General features: G+C 45.9%; 1 protein-coding gene across 1 annotated transcript in view; it reads right to left on the reverse strand.

Moving 5' to 3' along the window:
- Positions 1 to 18549, reverse strand: part of IGDCC3 (immunoglobulin superfamily DCC subclass member 3) — a 172459-nt gene that overhangs the window by 28754 nt on the left and 125156 nt on the right. The window lies entirely within an intron of this gene.

Below are 18549 nucleotides of genomic sequence, written 5' to 3' on the forward strand. Positions count from 1 at the left end.
ATAGGCTCCCAACCCTGCATCTGCATGTTGATGATTCCACGAAAAGGAAAAGCCCAGGGAGGAGGAAGAGGAAGAGGAGGAGACATTATCCTGATTTTGTAACCATATCTGTGTCTTGAATGGAAGAGATTGTGGTCGCCTCTAATTAAAGTTACAAGGGGAGAGGCACGCCCCGAGAGGCTGCTGCACATGGGCTGTGGAGAAAGAATTAGACGCTAACAATGTAGGTCGCAGTTACAGGATGGGCGACTGTGTCCTAGACTGAGCAGTGACTCTGAGAATGACTTAGGGGTCACGGAGGAAGCCGATGGGACATGGGCTCCCAGTACAATACCGTGGGGCTAAGAGGGAGAATGCAATCCTCAGCTGTATAAACAGGCGAATATCGAGGAAGAGTAGCGAGGTGGCATTCTCACATCTGATCCATGTTCATCTTCTTGCTTAGAACCTGCCCTTTCTCAGTGGAATCTCAGTCTGCCCTTCCCCCCCAAGCTCAGCTGAGTTGCTTCCAGCACAGCTCTTTACACCTGAGATATTTGCCAGTCATTTGTTATTTCAGCCTAGAGATGAGACCGGTGCTTCATGATCACAAATTGTCATGAGGGTGGGAAGCAATCCGAGTTCAGCAGAGTGAGTATGCAAGACAGCACAGGGATAGCGTGAATTTTGAGCCCCACTTTCAGTAAGATTTTAGTACCACTGAAGAGCCTGATTCCGCAAGAAGGCAAGAGCCTCGAGACAGGTGCTGAGCTCAGCTGGTGCCAACTTCAGCTGTTAACGGTGCTTGTTGCCTTGCAGAGATGGGCCCTAAACCTGCTTGGTTCCTGTGTCTAGTCACATGATGTTAACTTGGCTAGGAAGGATCATCATAATAGCTACCAACAATGAGCTGGCAAAGGCAAAGCACGTGAAATGTAAGCCAAGTCTAATCAATCCCCGTCAGAAAGCCCTCTGGTGATGTTGTAATTGTATTATAGCACATTCTAGCAGTCTTAGGGTAACATTAGGATTAGCCCACTTATCCTGCGGGACTATAGCTTCATCCTTTGCCTTTGTGTGCTGAAAAACCGGATCATTTCAAATCAAAATCCAAAGCCTGCGAGCCTGTTCTCAGGTTTTCACAAAACCTCCGTGTGCATTTCTGATGCTCGAGTTTGAAAGCACCGATTTCATACTGCAATAGTTGGAACTGCTCTTCAAACATATTGCAGGGATGGGGGTGGGGGCTGTTTTCAGTCACAATCATTTCAGAAGGGAAAAAAACCCGGGCATGCTCCAAATTTCTAAAATGCTGGTGGCTCTGTTCATTGACGCTCGCGCCCCAGTCCTGCCAGCGTGACAGGATGGTTGTTCATTGGATAGGTGGTAATAAGAAGGATTAGACTCCATTTACACCTCAGGTAGTTAAAGTGAATTGCTGCTTCAAGAACTGCACGGTTTTATGACAAGGGCCATTTATAACGGAGACAATTTCATATCCAATGGGGTGGAACAGCTGCCCAGATTCAGACAAACAGAGCCAGCAACTATCGATTTCAGAAAGAAAAAAAAAAAAAAAAAGAGGACACACTTGTTAGTAGCAACCTGCCTATTTTGCTATTTGCTGTTCAAAACAGCAGGGGTGGCCAACCTGAGCCTGAGAAGGAGCTAGAATTTACCAATGTACATTGCCAAAGAGCCACAGTAATACGTCAGCTTCCCCCACATCAGCTTCCCCCCTGCCCCGCTCCCAAAGCCTCCCGCCCACCGGCAGCCCTGCCAATCAGCGCCTCCCCCTCCCTCCCCGCACCTCCTGATCAGGTGTTTCGTGGCGTGCAGGAGGCTCTGGGGGAGGAGCGAGGACATGTCAGGCTCAGGGGAGGGGGCGGGAAGGGGTGGAGTGGAGGCAGGGCCTGTGGGAGAGCCAGGGGTTGAGCAGTGAGCACCCTCCGGCACATTTGAAAGTTGGCGCCTATAGCTCCAGCCCCGGAGTCGGTGCCTGTACAAGGAGCCGCATATTAACCTCTGAAGAGCCGCATGTGGCTCCGGAGCCACCCCTGAAAACAGCATTTTAATAACTTTCAGCTCTCAAAAGGGGGACAGAGTGGGGCAGACAATACATGCTCTGGTCTTTCAAGCTCTTACGTATTTCCTCAAAAATCAAGCTTGGAACAAAAAGAGATGAAAATCGCTGCGATCAAATGGTTACAAGAAATCACAAGTAAATATCCAATACATCAGCCTTCAAAGACCCTCGGTCACTGTACTCTTACAATGTTCTTTCTACTACCTAATAGGAACTGGCAGGCAGCCTTTGAAGCTAGAATAAACTGGAGTTGCTTTTAACAACCTTGATGCAGTAGCTCAAAGAGGTTACAAACAAAATATATTTATAACTGCGTTAATCCAGTTACTATTGTGTTAAAAAGAGGGAAGTTGATGCTTTTTTTCAGCCTGCTCTGAAGATGTAAATTCCTGCTAAGCTCAGCATGAGAATATATTGTATGGGAGCAAATACTGGAACCCTTATTTTAAAAAATAAGAGATGGTAATAGTGCAAATCACTGCCGTAAATTGTAGTTGAATTGTAATTTCTGCTGGGAATTGTAGTGTTCTGGACCACAGCTAGAATACTAAAATACTTATATATAAGGTTACCTTCCATTAGCCTTAAATGGAGTTACTTGAACTCATCAAGGGGAGAACACGGCCCTGTGTGTGGAGGAATGTAAGAAGAGTTAAAGGGAATATCCATCCACTTAGAAATCCCACTGACTGGCCCCCACTTTATTAATATGTCATGCTAGCCGTTGTAAATACTGATCACCAGAGGCTAGTAAAAGAGCCAAACCTCTCTGAACAGCATCCACAGGTTATCTTCATGGCTGATGTCAGGCACTAACATGGAGATCTGAGTTCAAGTGCAAAAGGAATTGACTAGGGGCCCGGCGCTCGGTCCTGGTGGGTGAATGACTCCAGCAAACTCCTTTGGCCAGCCAAAAAAGTGCAGAAGGGATCTGGAAGAGTGTCCTGTCCCAGTCTCCTCTCTGGGGGGGGGAGGAAGGTTGCCACAGCTTGGGGCCTTGACTGGGAAGGAGTGAAAGGGAGAAGAACAATCTGGTGGGAGACGTACAGTGTATGATGTCTTCACACCATTTCTATCTCACATTCAAGGGCAAATGATAAACCATTGATGTAGCTTACATAGGTCTCTGTTAGAGATGAGCCCTAAGCAAACACACAGATCCAACCCCTCACTCTGGGAAAGCTCAGACATGGTGCTAAACCCAGTGCCTGAGCCCCGTCCCTAGCTGATGTCGGGAAGTTACCGGTACATTTACATCAGCCAGGACTGGACAATATTGGAAATGTTTTTACTAACCCTTGAACTGGCATTTTAACCTACCATGTTCTATTGGATGTTTCTCATCACCTGACAAAAGCCTGCTGGGTGTATATTTTCACAGAGGACATTTTTCATTCATTATTGTACGTAAACTCTGCTTACCACTGTATCACATGATACAGTTATACATTGTGGTGGCCACATACATGTTGCGTTGTATTTATGCTTATTGGCCTGGTTGTTCTCGTGATGATTTCCTGAGTTCTGTTCAGCACATTTGACAGGTTTTGAATGGGTGGTGCGTTGGCTCACTTGTAACTTAGCAGTAACTTTCATTGGATCATAATGTCTCAGGGTTTCAGTGACATAGAATCATAGAATCTCAGGGTTGGAAGAGACCTCAGGAGGTCATCTAGTCCAACCCCCTGCTCAAAGCAGGACCAATTCCCAACTAAATCATCCCAGCCAGGGCTTTGTCAAGCCTGACCTTAAAAACTTCTAAGAAAGGAGATTCCACCACCTCCCTAGGTAACCCATTCCAGTGCTTCACCATAGTATATGTCAAAGTCAGCATGCAATAAACGATTCCTGAACCAGAAACAAACACACACACACAGACCCTTTGGTATGTGAGAAACGCTCCAAGTCTAACCAAATCCTCATTTATTACCAGATCATGGCATTAAAAAAAACCATTTTATTACATTAGGGTGAATGTTAGAGATAAAGAAACGCTGGGGATGATTCTGATCTCAGTTACGCTGGAGAAAATCTGGAGTAACTCTGCTGAAGTCAATGAAATTACATGACTTTAAGTAAGGTCAGAATCAGGCCCATTGTTTATGTCAGTGAAAAACCGTAAGCAGAAAATGTAAATTACAAATAACCCAGCATTGCCTGATTGTATATCATAATGAATGATTCTTTTAATTGTAACAAAAATATTGGTCTGCCTATATTAAAATTCATTATTGCTGTTGATTTAACATTCATATTTCTGCCCTGCAAATCATCAGGACTGGCGCACATGAGCAAATGTTTAACAGCCATCTATTTATGTCCTAGGCCTTTGTTTCCTTGGAAACATTGTAAATGGAATACGAAATGGGGTGGTTTCAGCTGATATGGTGATTTCAGTGAATCAAACCGTAAGCTCCCTTCATAGCCATAGGCTCAATATAGCTGATTAAAGGGGAAAGGAAAGGGGGGAAAGAAGGCCCAACGTGTAGCTAAACTGTGTCAACAAGAGATGATTTCCACAAGGACAGATGGTGGAAAGGCGGGATTATGCAATTCAAAAGCTGTATTTGCAGCTTTGCATAAAACAGATGATGTGAGAAAGGAGCAGGAATGCCGCTTCCGTCTGCAGCATCAATATTGGGATTATTCTCCTGAATTCGCTGGGCATCTGTGTACCTAGGAACAGCCTTATCCAGGCTGGCTCTGAAGCAGAGGTGGGCGCGGAACCTCCCGATTGCACAGAAACAATGGGAAGCATTTAGCTTCCACTGACTTATAGCTGGGTTTAATATACATTTTAAATGTAGGAAGAGAGACAGTGGAAGACAGTGGGAAGTCAAGGTTGGGAAGGGAGACGTGCCCAGGCTCCGTTCACACCTCACTGTCCTTTCGTTTCATTCTTGGGCTGGCTGCTCAGAACGATGGAGCAGACTCTCCAGCCTTCTTTTTTCATATGGCCACTTGCAAAGAAGCACTCAAGGTCAACGTCCAAGTCTGACGTCCACTCTGTGACTTCCAGTGACAGGGAATGAATCAAAGCTGCCCCACCAGAGAAGGCTCTTAGAGGGCAGTGGTTCACTAGATGGTCCGGGGTTTGGATGTCTTCCCTGAGAGCTTCCTGTAGTGGGGAGCCTCTGAAAATGTTAGGAACTGGCCCCTATTTAACCAGACCTGTACCTCATGCCCTGCTCTCCAACATGTATATAGCCTTCTGAAAACAAAAAGCCAACTCTCTGTTGCAACATGCTGAGGAAATCACATGACACCAGAGGAGTAGATGCTGATCTAATCCCAGGGTCTGCAATCAGCCAGTTTCTAATTTATACCTTGGCACCAGATGGCATGTGAAAGAGCCTCCAACTCATACCCAATTCACCAATCCCCGCAGTATCTAGGTGTCAGATACCTAAACAAGTCGCACCAATGCTGTCAGGAAGAGATCAAAACTCTCCACCTCTCCCTCGACTCCTCAGCTGCCCTGAGTGGACACTTGGGGGTTGTCTTCCAGAAGAATGTGATTTGGTCTTTCTCCAGTTGCATTACTGGGGGAAACTGGGTGGAGCGTCATAACCGAGAAATGGTCGGGCTTGGTGATCCTGCTGATCTCTGGTGGCGGGAGATTCCACAGCCTCGGATGCACACTCTACCGCAAATGCAATGCCCCCAAAAGGTCAGATCAACCTCAAGCCAAGATCATAGTTACAACTCTTAATACGAGGGCCTATTCTGCCTAAGGGATCAGAGCACTGCATCTAATTCAAGTCCAGTCTGTGGCCGCCTGTCGTAATGCTAAACAGGCTCTGTAGATTAGAGCAGGTGGCTTATTGTTCTTTACCGGTGAAATTCTTTACTGCCGAAGTCCAACGCTGGTGGTCTCGAATGTGTCACAGAAGAACAGCAATATAATAAAAGTTGAGCAATAGCAGTTCTCAGGGTGGAATCTGAACAGTACGGCAACACAAATCATAGGTTGAATTTGAAATTAAAAACATTTGTTTCTTTTATCTTTAGCGCTGGTGAAAAGTGCTGGATTGATGTCTGCCTCTAGCCACAGAACAGGTACAGCTTGGGCTGTGGCAGGCTTGCCCAAGAATGGTCTGCCAACACTCCTCAAAGCGGGCTGGGAGGGGTTATTTGATTTACCTCCATGTTCATGAACTGTCTCTCTACGTTTTTCACAATGCACCCATCTCTCTAGTACCTAGATGCAGCATACAGGAATAAGAATCATATAACATCTGAATCACATAATGGATCCTGTTCATCATGGCTAGGTTTAGGTACTCTTCCCTGGAGGTGTTTTCCGTATTTATTTGTTCTTTGACTCCTGTCATTGCAGGAAGGCTTTTGCATAAGAAGGTGACCTTTGCGCAGCAACAGAGCAAGACTTGGGATCATCTCCAGCAGAGAGACCCACAGTCCTCCAGGAACTCTCTGCCTCCACCCCTACCACCTCCTACCAAAAGTCTCATCCCAGGCACCAACAGCATTAACATTCTTGGTAAGTGCAGCTGTCCTGGTGGGTCATGAATGGAAAAATACCCATGGAGGGCCTTAAAGAATAGGACCAGTGCCTTGATTTTGACCCAGATCTCCCTTCCCCCAATTGAAAACAGCCTACTCTCCAGCCAGCATCATGTTGCCAGTCCAGATGAAGTTATATTATCTCCATTAAAACTTGATCTGCCTCTGGCTGTTTCAATATTAGAAAGAGGCTTGTCTCAACACGTCTGCGGGCAGATTATTTTAGTGGAATGCTAGCAGAGTTAAAGGGCAGGCAACACAACTGCTGCAAGATAGCCACTGTATACCTGACCCTTTCTCCTGTATTTTCAGAGAGCATTTCAGAGGGCAAAGTGTGAGGTGATTAGCTGCCATTTTAAACCAAACCATGTTGTCCAGATGCTAGAACTTCCAGCCCAAGAGGTCCCTGGGGCTGCTAAGCGATCAGGCTCTGGGTAGGCATACCCTGTGATATTTCACAGGCACCATATGCCTTACCAATAGGACCCTAATATCACTGTATTCTGCCATATTAAATAACTAAACTTCCTCACTGAGCCGTAGCTTGTGAGATTTTACACCAGCAGCTAACATTCCTAGAGCAGACTGTCATGGCTGAAGAAAGAAGATTCTGCGAACACTGAAGACAGCATGCAGCTAAAACCTCTGCCTTAGAGACTTTTTAAAACTTTTCTTTCCTGGAGGTTTATAAGTGCGAGTTTGTGAGTGGTAGATGATTAGGGCCAAAGATAGCCATTAAAAATGATCAACAGAGGCCACAGATGTTGTGTTACTTTGAACTAGGTCACAGACAGTGGGTCGATACAATTATTAAATTTTCAACAACACCTAAAAACCTTAATGAGGTGTAGAAATTGAGGGCAGAGAAGCAGGCAGAGTGCTTATCCTGGGAAAAAATGCTGTGCTTCCCATAAGGTACAATATATAAGGAACTAGTAACCTCAAAATAAGGCTCATTCTCTCTCTCACGCACACACACTCACGCTGAAAAAAACAACACAACCTGACCTGCGGATATCACAAATGGACTGTCAAGACCCCTGTATATCCTCAGTGGAAGCACCTACCATAGGTACTGGAACTAGGGGTGCTGGGGGTACAGCAGCACCCCCTGGCTTGAAGTGGTTCCATCATATACAGGGTTTACAATTTGGTTCAATGGCTCTCAGCACCCCCACTATATAAATTGTTCCAGCACCCTGCCTACACCATGGTAATCTCTATCATGCCTAAGTTCTAAGGGGGGTTACTTAGCAGCAAGTCAGATATGAGGCTCTGCTCCTTGAAGAGGCAATTGGTAAGCTCCAGTTTGCCTCTTAAATATTTATGGGACCAATTCTGCCTGCTTTTGCCCATTGTGAACCCCCACCAAAATCAGTGAGGCTGCAGCAGGAGTCATTTGGGGCAGAATCTGGCCCTGTTTCCCAAAGTTGTTGGGGTTTTTTTTTATTAAGAAGCTCAAACAAAAGCAAAATGTCGAGCTGCTGTGTGACATCCCCCTCCCCTTCACACAGCAGCAGAGTGGCTCTGGCTCGAAATGCCTGAAATATGCAAGTGCCCTTTATTTCTCCCTGTGAACAGAAAATCTGTCACGTTGGGACATCTGCTCTTTGAAAACTTTTCCGCTCCTGCCAGACTGATGGCAACATTAACGCATCAGACGATATGAGATGCCAGAACGCTTTCTGCTGGCCACTAAAGATGCTCAGTGAGCTGAGAGCTCAATCAAATTTTTGCACAATGCACTGACAGGCATTGATAAAAGTGGGGAGCGGGGTTGTTGTCAATTCACACCACACCGATCTGAAGTGGGGGGTGGAGAGGAACAGGAGGCCTCCGCCGTTCAAAAGCAGCATATTCACAAGCTGTCTCTCGGTTCACAGGCAATCAAGATGACTGATCTCACTTGGGTCAGAGGTCTAGGCCAGTGACCAGAGCTCAGCTTTCCAAAGTGAAGGAAACCTCTTCACTGATTCAGCGGCACAAAGAAAAAGAGGGGCCTACTTGGAAAGGTATCAGCATGTGCACACAAAAAAGAGGCTCGCTCCTGATCAGGAGAAAATGCGATGTAACTAACGCAGAGATTAGAGTGTGACTAGTTGTGGGAGCCTTTTCAGTTTTGTTGATGGCAGGAATATACCAGTCAGCATTCAGGTGCACGACAATTGCCCATTCAAAAAGTTTCCTACCACATGCTACGGCCAGCATGACTGTATTTGTGATGGTCTGTCTCAGAGACGACTGTACAGATGAATAACTGTCTCCTGGCCACTTGCCAGCATGGTTAGAAAAAAGCTTTTGCCTGGAGGGGTGTGTGATGACGTCGTTCCAAAAGTGTCCCACATTTGGAAGCTAGACAAATTCAGATTGGAAATAAGGTGCCCGTTTTTAAGAGTGAGGGTAATTAATGGAAGAACTGCCCAAGGGACGAGATGGATTCTCCATCACTTGAAATCGTTACATCAGAGTTGGATGTCTTTCTAAACAATGTGCTCTAGCTCAACCAGACATGATGGACTTGATTCAGGAACCACTAGGTGAAATGCTTTGGCCTGTGTTGTGCAGGAAGTCAAACTAGATGATCAGAATGGTCTCTTCTGGCTTTAAGCTCTATGGATTCATACTTAATAAAACACGATGTAACCCTCTTTCTGGCTGGCCAGGATCTGTTTTAAATCCTGCAATTGGAGCCTGGCTCAGACCTACCACAATTTCTCCAAAAGTACTGGAGTAAGATGGAGGACAGAAGTGGTACCCAGATAGCACAATGCATTAAAAATGGGCAGGTAGGTAGATACTGATAGAGAGGCTCCATATCTAGCTGTCCTGTGCTCATCAACAGGGTATCTGAATGTCTTACAGATTTAGGTCCAGATTCTGCCTGACCGTCATATGGTTGTGCACTGGGATGAGGGAGCATGGAACTCCCCCGTTCCCAGGTCGCCCACATAAGAGTTAGGCAGGATTCCTGTCTATTTCAAGGGGAAACAGGGACTGCTCCTGCCTACTCCTTAGGGGGTGCACAACACGCCGAGGGGACAGGGCTTCAGCTCCACCATATCCTAGCCCCAGGCAGCAGAACTGGTTGGCTACAGAGGAGATAGCAAGCTGCATCCCACATACTCCAGAAGCCACAGTCAAGGCCTTAAAAAGTGATCTAGTTTCAATCCAGGCCCATTTCATTATTATTATGATTTATTATTTGTATTATCATGGACCAGGACCCTGTTGTGTTAGGCGCTGTACACACACAGAACAAAGAGACAGTCCCTGCCCCAAAGGGCCTGCAGTCTAAGACGAGAAACAATAGATGGATACATGGAACTACAAGAGACAATCCAGGTCAGCAGGACCGGCAGTGGTCTCAGCACACCAGCAGTCTAACCTTCACTTTGAATGTATTTTCTCTCACAAGCATACACACAGCTGCATGTGCACGCAAAGTACACACAGGTATGCAATGCGTACACACTCATGGTACACAAACTGCCCTTTGGGTTCTTTAGGATTTTACTGTTGTGGATATAGATATAAATAAAAATAATAATTACAGGTGTCCAAGCTGCCGGTTCAGATCTAAATCCCAACCCAAATCCAAACTTCCCAGAGTTCAAGGGCTCTTGGATCATTGGTTTCAGTTGGTCCCTCTTACAGAGAAGGGTCTGAGCTGCAAAGTTTGGGTAGGGATCGGAGCTTTCCCAATGTCTGAAGGAGTTTCACTTAGAGCCCGTGTTGCAATTAAGATCCATCTCTAACAATACCTGGCACTAATCTCAAAGCAATTTACAGAGGTGAGTAGCACGATTATCTTCATTTTACAGATAGGGAACGGGTGTCACAGAGAGTTTAAATGACTTGTCCAAAGTCAATGTCAGAGCTGGGAACAGAACTCAGGAGCCAGATTCTCTGTTGATGTCAGAAGGTACAATTCCATTCACTTCTGTGGTGTTGTGTCTTCTTATGCCAACAGAGAACCTGACACCGCAGTGGCTTCCTGATTCCCTGCTCTAAACAGTAGACAATGGCCAATGACAGGTTTTTCTTAATTACATAGTTTGATGGCAGCGGGTTTTATACAAACAAGAGGAAGCACTTTTTCACACACCGCAAGCTAGCCTGGGATGTTGTGATGACCAAAAGTATAACTGGATTCAAAAAAGAACTGAAAAAGTTCATGGAGGATAAGTCCATCAATGGCTATTAGCCAAGATAGTCAGGGACGCAACTTCATGCCGGGGCAACCCTAAACCTGTGACTTCCAGAAGGTGGGTTCCATACATTCTCCCGAACCTCTGGTACAGGTAACTCTTGGAGACGGGACACTGGGCAAGATGGACCATGGTCTGACCCAGTATGGCATGGTCTGTTTGGGTGTGTGTGTGTGCGCTGGCTGGGTGTGTGTTGGGGGCGGGGTTAAGATATAAAAGGAGGAACGGGAGAACACGCAGAGCTGTACAAGGGACCCCTCTACAAATGTTTTGTTTTCCATACATAACCAAGACAAGAGTGAGTTATAACACGGAATCAGGAAGTTATTAATACGCCAGCTAGATGGAACGGACCACTGAGAAAAATCACAGCAGCAGCAAAATAATCATCGAGACACATGAGATGGGAAAGACTGAGGTCCACCAATGTCAGCTGCCCTGTAATTGCTGCAAATCCATCTTGTGGGATATGACCACTGATCCCAATGCATGATCCCTGCTCACTGCAGAGAAGACTGAGTTATGATGAGGCCCCACTGTTGGCTTTGTGCTCTGTTCGAGGGATTCTGCGTCCCATGCTGCAGAGGCAATTAGGTTGCAGAGCAGGTTTTACATATTCCTTCAAAACAAAATCAAACCCATACATTAGCTTTAAGTGAGGAGCAGCTGCTTAACATCTACCCTCCCTCCACCTTCTTGTTCTTCCTTATTTTTCATGCTTCTGGGAACTGAAATATACTGTAGCATGCAGCTCCCTCGACCCGTAATCAGTGAAGTTCTCCAACTGCACTCTAGACTTGAAACATACGGGCCTGATTGTTCCCCACGTTTCCGCACGCAGTTCAGTCACGTCAGTGGGAATTTGCTGGGACCATGAACCCCTATTTGTTTTCATAACAAGCCACTGAACTATTTCACTCCCCTGCAAGGGGCAGTTATTCTATTCAGCCATAGCAAGAGGTAACTTGCTTGCATTTGATATCCAAGAGCTGACAATGCAGTGTATACAAGAGCAGGTGGATGGGGACTGACATCTGTTAGAATGATAGCCGGTGTATTGCACTGGAATTCAGCACAAAGAGAAGGAACAAAACTTTCTCTACATTTATTTCTAGTGTATTATTTTCTCCGATGAGGGTTTAACCCACACCACTCTGGTAGTAAGTCATTCAAGGGATACTGACAACAGGAGCTCAACATATAAAGGTAACAGAGTTTAAAGGGGGACAGTTCATAAGCTAAGGTCACTGAGATAGCAAAAGCTACCTGAGCCCTGGGATGTACTGATGCCCTTTTTCAGTGGAATAATTGAAACCCCTTAATTACCATTTTTGTAAATAAAATCTTCCTCAAAAATCAATATTTAGAGCCTGCCTTCTCTGTAGATGTTGGCCTTTGTTACTTGCTGTTATGGCAATTGCCGCCTAGCTACATAAACCTCTGAACCTGATTTATTTCTAGCCTGAAAATGACCCCCTGGAACCTACTGAACACTTACTGGGTCAAATGATGAAAAGCAATAAACTTTTCATAGTGGCGATTTTGTTATTATTTCGTGCCTCATCCTCTCCTGGTATATTTCAATCTACCAACCTCAAAGGCATAATTTTGAAAAGTGCGCGAGCTCACCTCTACCGTCCAAAAGAACCACCCGTTCGCCAGGGTAGCGATATGTTTTCTTGCCGATTGCATTGACTACAAAAGTGTCGGAATTTGCCAGCAACGCATTATACTCCCCCTTCCATCTTTGGGGAAACCATTCCAGCCTGTGGGTTTGTAACTATTTAAGAAGCAGTTGGACTCTTGTTGTTGTAAACTGCAAAATAAGGTACCGTTGATCATGAGCAATTGAAATCATTCTGTAGGCGAATGTGTACTCTCAGATCAGGGCAGAGTGGGACAGATCCTCAGCTAGTGCAAAGGGCGTATCTCCACTGAAGTCAATGAAACTGCCAGCTAAGGATCTGGCACTTTGTATGCAGACTCCACTCTACCTGTACCGTATCCCCCACTGGAATCTGCACATGCAGAGTGAGCAAATCAGAGCTGCAATCTACTGTGGGGATCGAAGAGCAGAATTCAGCCCTATGTTTGTCAGATGAAACAAATTCCAATGAGCTGGTCAAATGTACAATCATTCCAACAAACGTGGGCTCCATGGTCTGAGAAAGGGATCACATAGCAAGAATCTTACTTCTTAGGAAAAGTGATTTTTATTCACAGATTTTAATGGAAAATCCCACAATTCCCTAGGCCTGGGCCTTCATGCATTTTTCATTAACAATTATCCGTGATCCAGAATTGCCTTTGATTTTTGCTAAACATTGATCAGATATTTTGTTCCCACACTGCTGGCATTTTCAAAACAAAACCACCTCCTTTGGAGAGGGCATCGCATTGGACGAGCTTTAATGTTAATGTACTAAGAGCTCTTCAGAGCATAAAATAATTGGAATTCACATTTTACAGATGGGGGAATGGAAAGGGTATTTCTTGGACTTCGCTTGTAAAGGTCATTTGACTATGCAAAAAGACTATACATTGCTTGGCAAGTGAATCACTGTGTCCATAGCCCCATACCAGGCCTGAAGATCACTAAAATAACTGGCTCAGTAAGGCACAGGTCCGAGGGATATAATGAGTCACAATCTGCTGAGGTTTTAGTCGTAAAGAGCAGTCGTTTCCACCTACCCCATGGGATAGAATTTTTCATCCATCCAAAACCCAGTTCTAAATTCAGTGTTTCTCCAACATACCGAACTCCGATACCGCGGGTTGAAAATGAGGCTCGAACAATTTTCAAGAAGAGAGTCAAATTCTCTTGTGGGGAAAATTGTTGACAGTCTTTTTATATTTTAAAGTCACATGTCCCCTAATAGTCCTTCCTTCTCTTCCAATTATTTTAGCCACCACTTGGTACCTAAGGACACATGCACACATCCCTCCAAAAAGACCCAGGCCTCATCCTGGGACTCTCTATAAGGCAGCAGTTTAGTCCAGTTATTCCAACTGGACAATTCTCAGTTGAGCTTGACCAAGCTCAACCTCCTGCCATCAATTCTTACTCAAAATTCTGATTGATTTCAATAGGACTTTGGCGTGGAAAGCCATGAGAGGAAATGGCCCCAAAGTCAAAGGTGTGTCCTTCCGTACCAGGAAAAACAACCCCAAACGCCTTTGAAACGGTCTTTCCTTGTTTTACATTCAGACCACAAAACAACATGGCCCTGAACTCCTATTTACTCCTTCCTTTGGAGATCAATCTGGGCTGGAACTGGCACATGTCAGGAAGAGCTCCAGGCTAGTTTTATCTTGTTTGGTTGTGTGTGTGTGTGGGAGGTGGGGATGGGAGGGAGAACAGAGAATACAATATGCCCAAAAACTGATTCCCTTTTCCCCCTGAAGGATCAAATGGACAGAGAAATACCTTCAAGAGGAGACAGGGTTCTGAACACCCGCCTCTTTCCCCAGCCTATAATTTGAATAATCAGATATAATTATCAGGAAAGTTCCATAATTCCCAGTGCATCAGGCAATATTTTTAAAGCATGATCTCAGAAAAGTGAGTCAAAGCCAGTGTAGATACAATGCTTCTTAACTGAAGTGCATTCTCCTCTGCGCTAGCCTTCTGACTGCTGCCTACTGTGGTTAATAGACAAAAGAGGAGCAGAAGTTTCTCTGGCTTGCCGTTTGCTTTCCTTGTGCAGGAGCAGCCCATACGGGGCATGACACAGGATGATCTAGACTTCCAGAAGCTAACGGGCCTCTTCTCAACTCCATGATGCCCTCCGCAAAGTCTTCAGAACAGAACTTCCTATATATGGCTTCTATCTGATTGGAATACAGGAAGGATCACTTAAGTACCTCAGCCTCCCTTTCTGGCACTGATCTGGGGACTGCCTCTGTCCCACTGGAGTGAACAGAAGTTTTGCAAGATTAGGTCTCTAAATGACTCTAAATGGGAGGTGCAAGAATCCAAAAAGGAGAAGGGAAATGGGGGTGGGGAGGAGATTTCCTTAAACAAATGTCTACCGCAGACAATACTACTTTGTACCTTTCTACAGCAGCGCCTTCTGCCTGAGGATGTCAGAGCATTTCACATACATTAATGAATCATAACATCATGGTGAAATATTATCATCCCTATTCTAGAGAAGGGGAAACCGAGGCACAGAATTCAAATGACTTGCCCAAGGACTTGTCACATTAGCTGTACTTTTCGAGTGCACTATCTGGGCGCTCCCAGTAACCATGTGGAATGGCTGGGCTGAGAACTTTGATCTCTTGACTCCTTGTCTTGCACTTCACCCACAAGACAAGGAAAATCCAGCATGGTCACCCCCCAGCATCAAGAACCATGAATTCCCCCCATCAGGAGATTTTAAAAACAACAAATTGGGGTTATTTTATTTGGTTTTTGGTTTTTAAGTCTTTGTGGTCCACATTCTCCAGCTTTTCTCCACAACCCCTAGGGCTAGAAACACACTTCTTAAAAACAAGAAGCAAGATTTTCATGTAAGCATATGACTCCAGGAGCTGGGTGGTCTCTCTTACTACCCTTCCAGGATGGGTACAGAATCCTAGGCTAGTCTATGCCTGCATCTTCTTTTTGCCCTGAGACACTGTCTTAAGGAAGCTATAAGTGCTTTGTGACCTTGGACACAAACAGCTCTGCTCTTTTGGGATTACACGCCTCATTTTCACATGCAGTCTAAACCTTCCCTGCTGTGTTCAGCTGCGTTTGTGACAGATCTGAACACGGCTCCTTTAAAGGGGCCTGAGTGGGGGCAATCTATTGAACACGTGCAAAATACACATGGCAGCTGGTAGCAACAAGGAAGCAGGAGGAATGGTTTAATAGGCAGGGTTGACGCTGGAGCCAGGGACTTCACACAAGGCATTCAACCTTACCAGGGTTGGCTTGGATCAGAACCACTCGTGGAAGGACTACACCCCTGAGAGGGCAGTCAGGAAATGTCCAGGGTGGGGATGCTGGCAGAGCAGAGACCAGGGGCTGGATTCGAGCACTACAATATCTCCTCACACCCAGCCCCATTCCAGTTCTTCCTGTCGCATGCTGGGGACTGGGCCATGCAGTCTTCATTTTCTAGGCTCCGTATTGTCAGGGGGGCACAGATCAATTATTGCACAAAGTGAACGAAACCCAACCGTGTGGAAAGAACAATGCAATAGCTACCCTCTCAAAGAGTCTCTGTTTACCCTGTCTTATGCTATTAGAATGACTGTGGTACAGTCACCCAAGCAGCATGTGTAAGTCCCACTTCTATCTGTCTGGGCATTTATCCTTTAATGTTCATTATGGCATCTCAGAAATCCAGTACGCTGAGTACCAGGGAATCACTGGTGCAATTAATGACTGCCAGTGAATTACTTTGGATTTATTTATGTGCATGAACACGATCAGCATCTTTCCTCTGCATGGCCTGGATCCTAAAGCCAATTCTCATGGACAAATCCCATCGAACCAGTGGGATTATGAGTTTTCTCTTTGACTGTAATCAGCGGCGTATTATTGCCTAGGCCAACAAGGCCTAGGCCTAGGGTGGCAAATTTGCTTGCTCCCTCCCCGGCCCTGCCCCAACTCCGCCCCTTCCCCAAATCCCCGTCCCGCCTCCTCCCCCGGGCACGCCGCGCTTCCCTCCTTCCACCTCCCTCCCAGGCTTGCTGCGCGAAAGCACTGGGAGGGAGGGAGGAGAAGCGAGTAGCGGGGCGCTCAGAGGCGGAGCGGAGGTGAGCTGGGGCCGGCAGGCGTGGGGAGTAATCCTTGGGGGGGGGGGCAGGGAACCGCTCCCTGCCCCAGCTCACCTCCGCTCCACCGCCGCCATCCCCCGAGCGCGCCGCAACTCCCCTTCTCCCCCCTCCCTCCCAGGCTTGCCGTGGGGGAGCGGAGGTGAGCTGGCGCGGGGGGGCGGCAATTTTTTCAGGGCCTAAGGGCGGCAAATTTGTTAATCCGCCACTGACTGTAATATGGACAATGCGTGCTGTGTTGGTAGTTATGCAAGTGAACCAATCAGGGAGCAGAAATAATACCGGACCTATGTAACTAGCCGACACAGTAAGAATTGCAAGGCCCTTACACATGAGAGGAGCTCCCAGGAAACATCTGCAAAGCCACCTCATCGTCCTCCTTAAGAAGACATGTCTACAAAATCTTTACCCTGGCTAGGTAGCTGGTGTGCTGTGAAATCTGCTTCCATGCTGAGCAGTAACATCATTGTTTCCTTGTGCTCCCCCATCTGGCTGTCGCATCCACCTGTTGTCTCTTGTCTTATATTTGCATTGTAAGCTCTTTGGGGGCAGGGACCTGCTTTCTGTTACTCGAGTGGTCAACCCCTAGCACAGCAAGGTCTTGGTCAATGATTAGTGTCCTGACGCGCTACCACAGTACAAGAAATAGCTCAGACATTATTATTAATAATAAATAATAATAGTAATTTGGGACCAAATCTATCAGTTGACATTTGCTTTTGGCAAATATTAAGCCACTGGAACGAAACAGTTGCTCTTCATGAATACTAGCTCTGATTAGCTTCAGACGCTCAAATGTTTGCAGAAGGAGAGGACAGCAGAGCCAGAAACACAGACAAATTGAAACGTGCTTTCGAACTGGAAGATATAGTCACAGAAATTATTCCCCACCATGCTAGTGACAACCATGAAGTCCTCGCGTAGGCGGTGAGAGATCTGTAACAACAGTTCAAAGAGGGGAAATCCCTGAGCCTAGATTTCTTTAAAATACCTATCCAAGCAGAGATGGGCCAAGACAGGATCCATTTAGACAAACTGATTTGTCCTCGACCTGTCCGTGTGATGAGAGTGAGAGGGGGGCTCAGATAAATGGGACCAGGAGCTGAACAATTCATTTTGGTTTTAGGTTTGTGAAACCAAAATCTAACAGGACATTTTGGAGCTAGGGACTGAGGGAGGGGGACCAAAACACCCCAGTTTTTGGCTATTTCTACAACCTAGTCTGTCAATGGGTGCCTATAGAATCATAGAATATCAGGGTTGGAAGGGACCTCAAAATCATCCCAGCCAGGGCTTCGTCAAGCCGGGCCTTAAAAACCTCTAAGGAAGGAGATTCCACCACCTCCCTAGGTCACCCATTCCAGTGCTTCACCCACTGTGCTGTTTGTTCAACATAAGAGCCCGATGAAGGACCAAAGGGTTTGACTGGGAAGTTTTCCCGGCTGCTGTGCTTTAATTTTGTTATGCAGCCGTCTACAAGAACAACATCTCCAATGGAGGTGAGGGGAGAATGCACGCTCTGATCCGATGTCATTCCTCGGACGGAGCCCCTCTGCCAAACTGCTTCTGGCACTTGACATATTTATCCGTCACTTCTAGCTGTGTCGTTCTCAGGAGCGGGGCTGTTCATATGGTGCATTTGAAAATCAATTAGTGCACAATATGACTTTGGATGATTTATTCTTTTTCAAAAAACCCCTTTGGGGGCATTCAGACCTTTATAGCCATATTAAGCAGAGTTTTAATCCAAATGAATTTTCCAGGAAACCGGGTAATCTAATTAAAAAGCTTAGAGTGCAGTTTAGTAGCTTCATTACCATTAGATTCTAGATCCATCATTACATGGACAAATATTTTCTGAGTGCAAGTGACTGATAAATCCAAAGGCCTAATCGCAAATGGACTTTGCCTGGAACTAAGCAGGTTACAGTACTTAGTCATGCACCCAAGAATGAAACGAAAGGACACATTGAAAAAGGTCCT

This window comes from Emys orbicularis, chromosome 10, assembly GCF_028017835.1.
Source record: "Emys orbicularis isolate rEmyOrb1 chromosome 10, rEmyOrb1.hap1, whole genome shotgun sequence".
Taxonomy (NCBI): Eukaryota; Metazoa; Chordata; order Testudines; family Emydidae; genus Emys; species Emys orbicularis.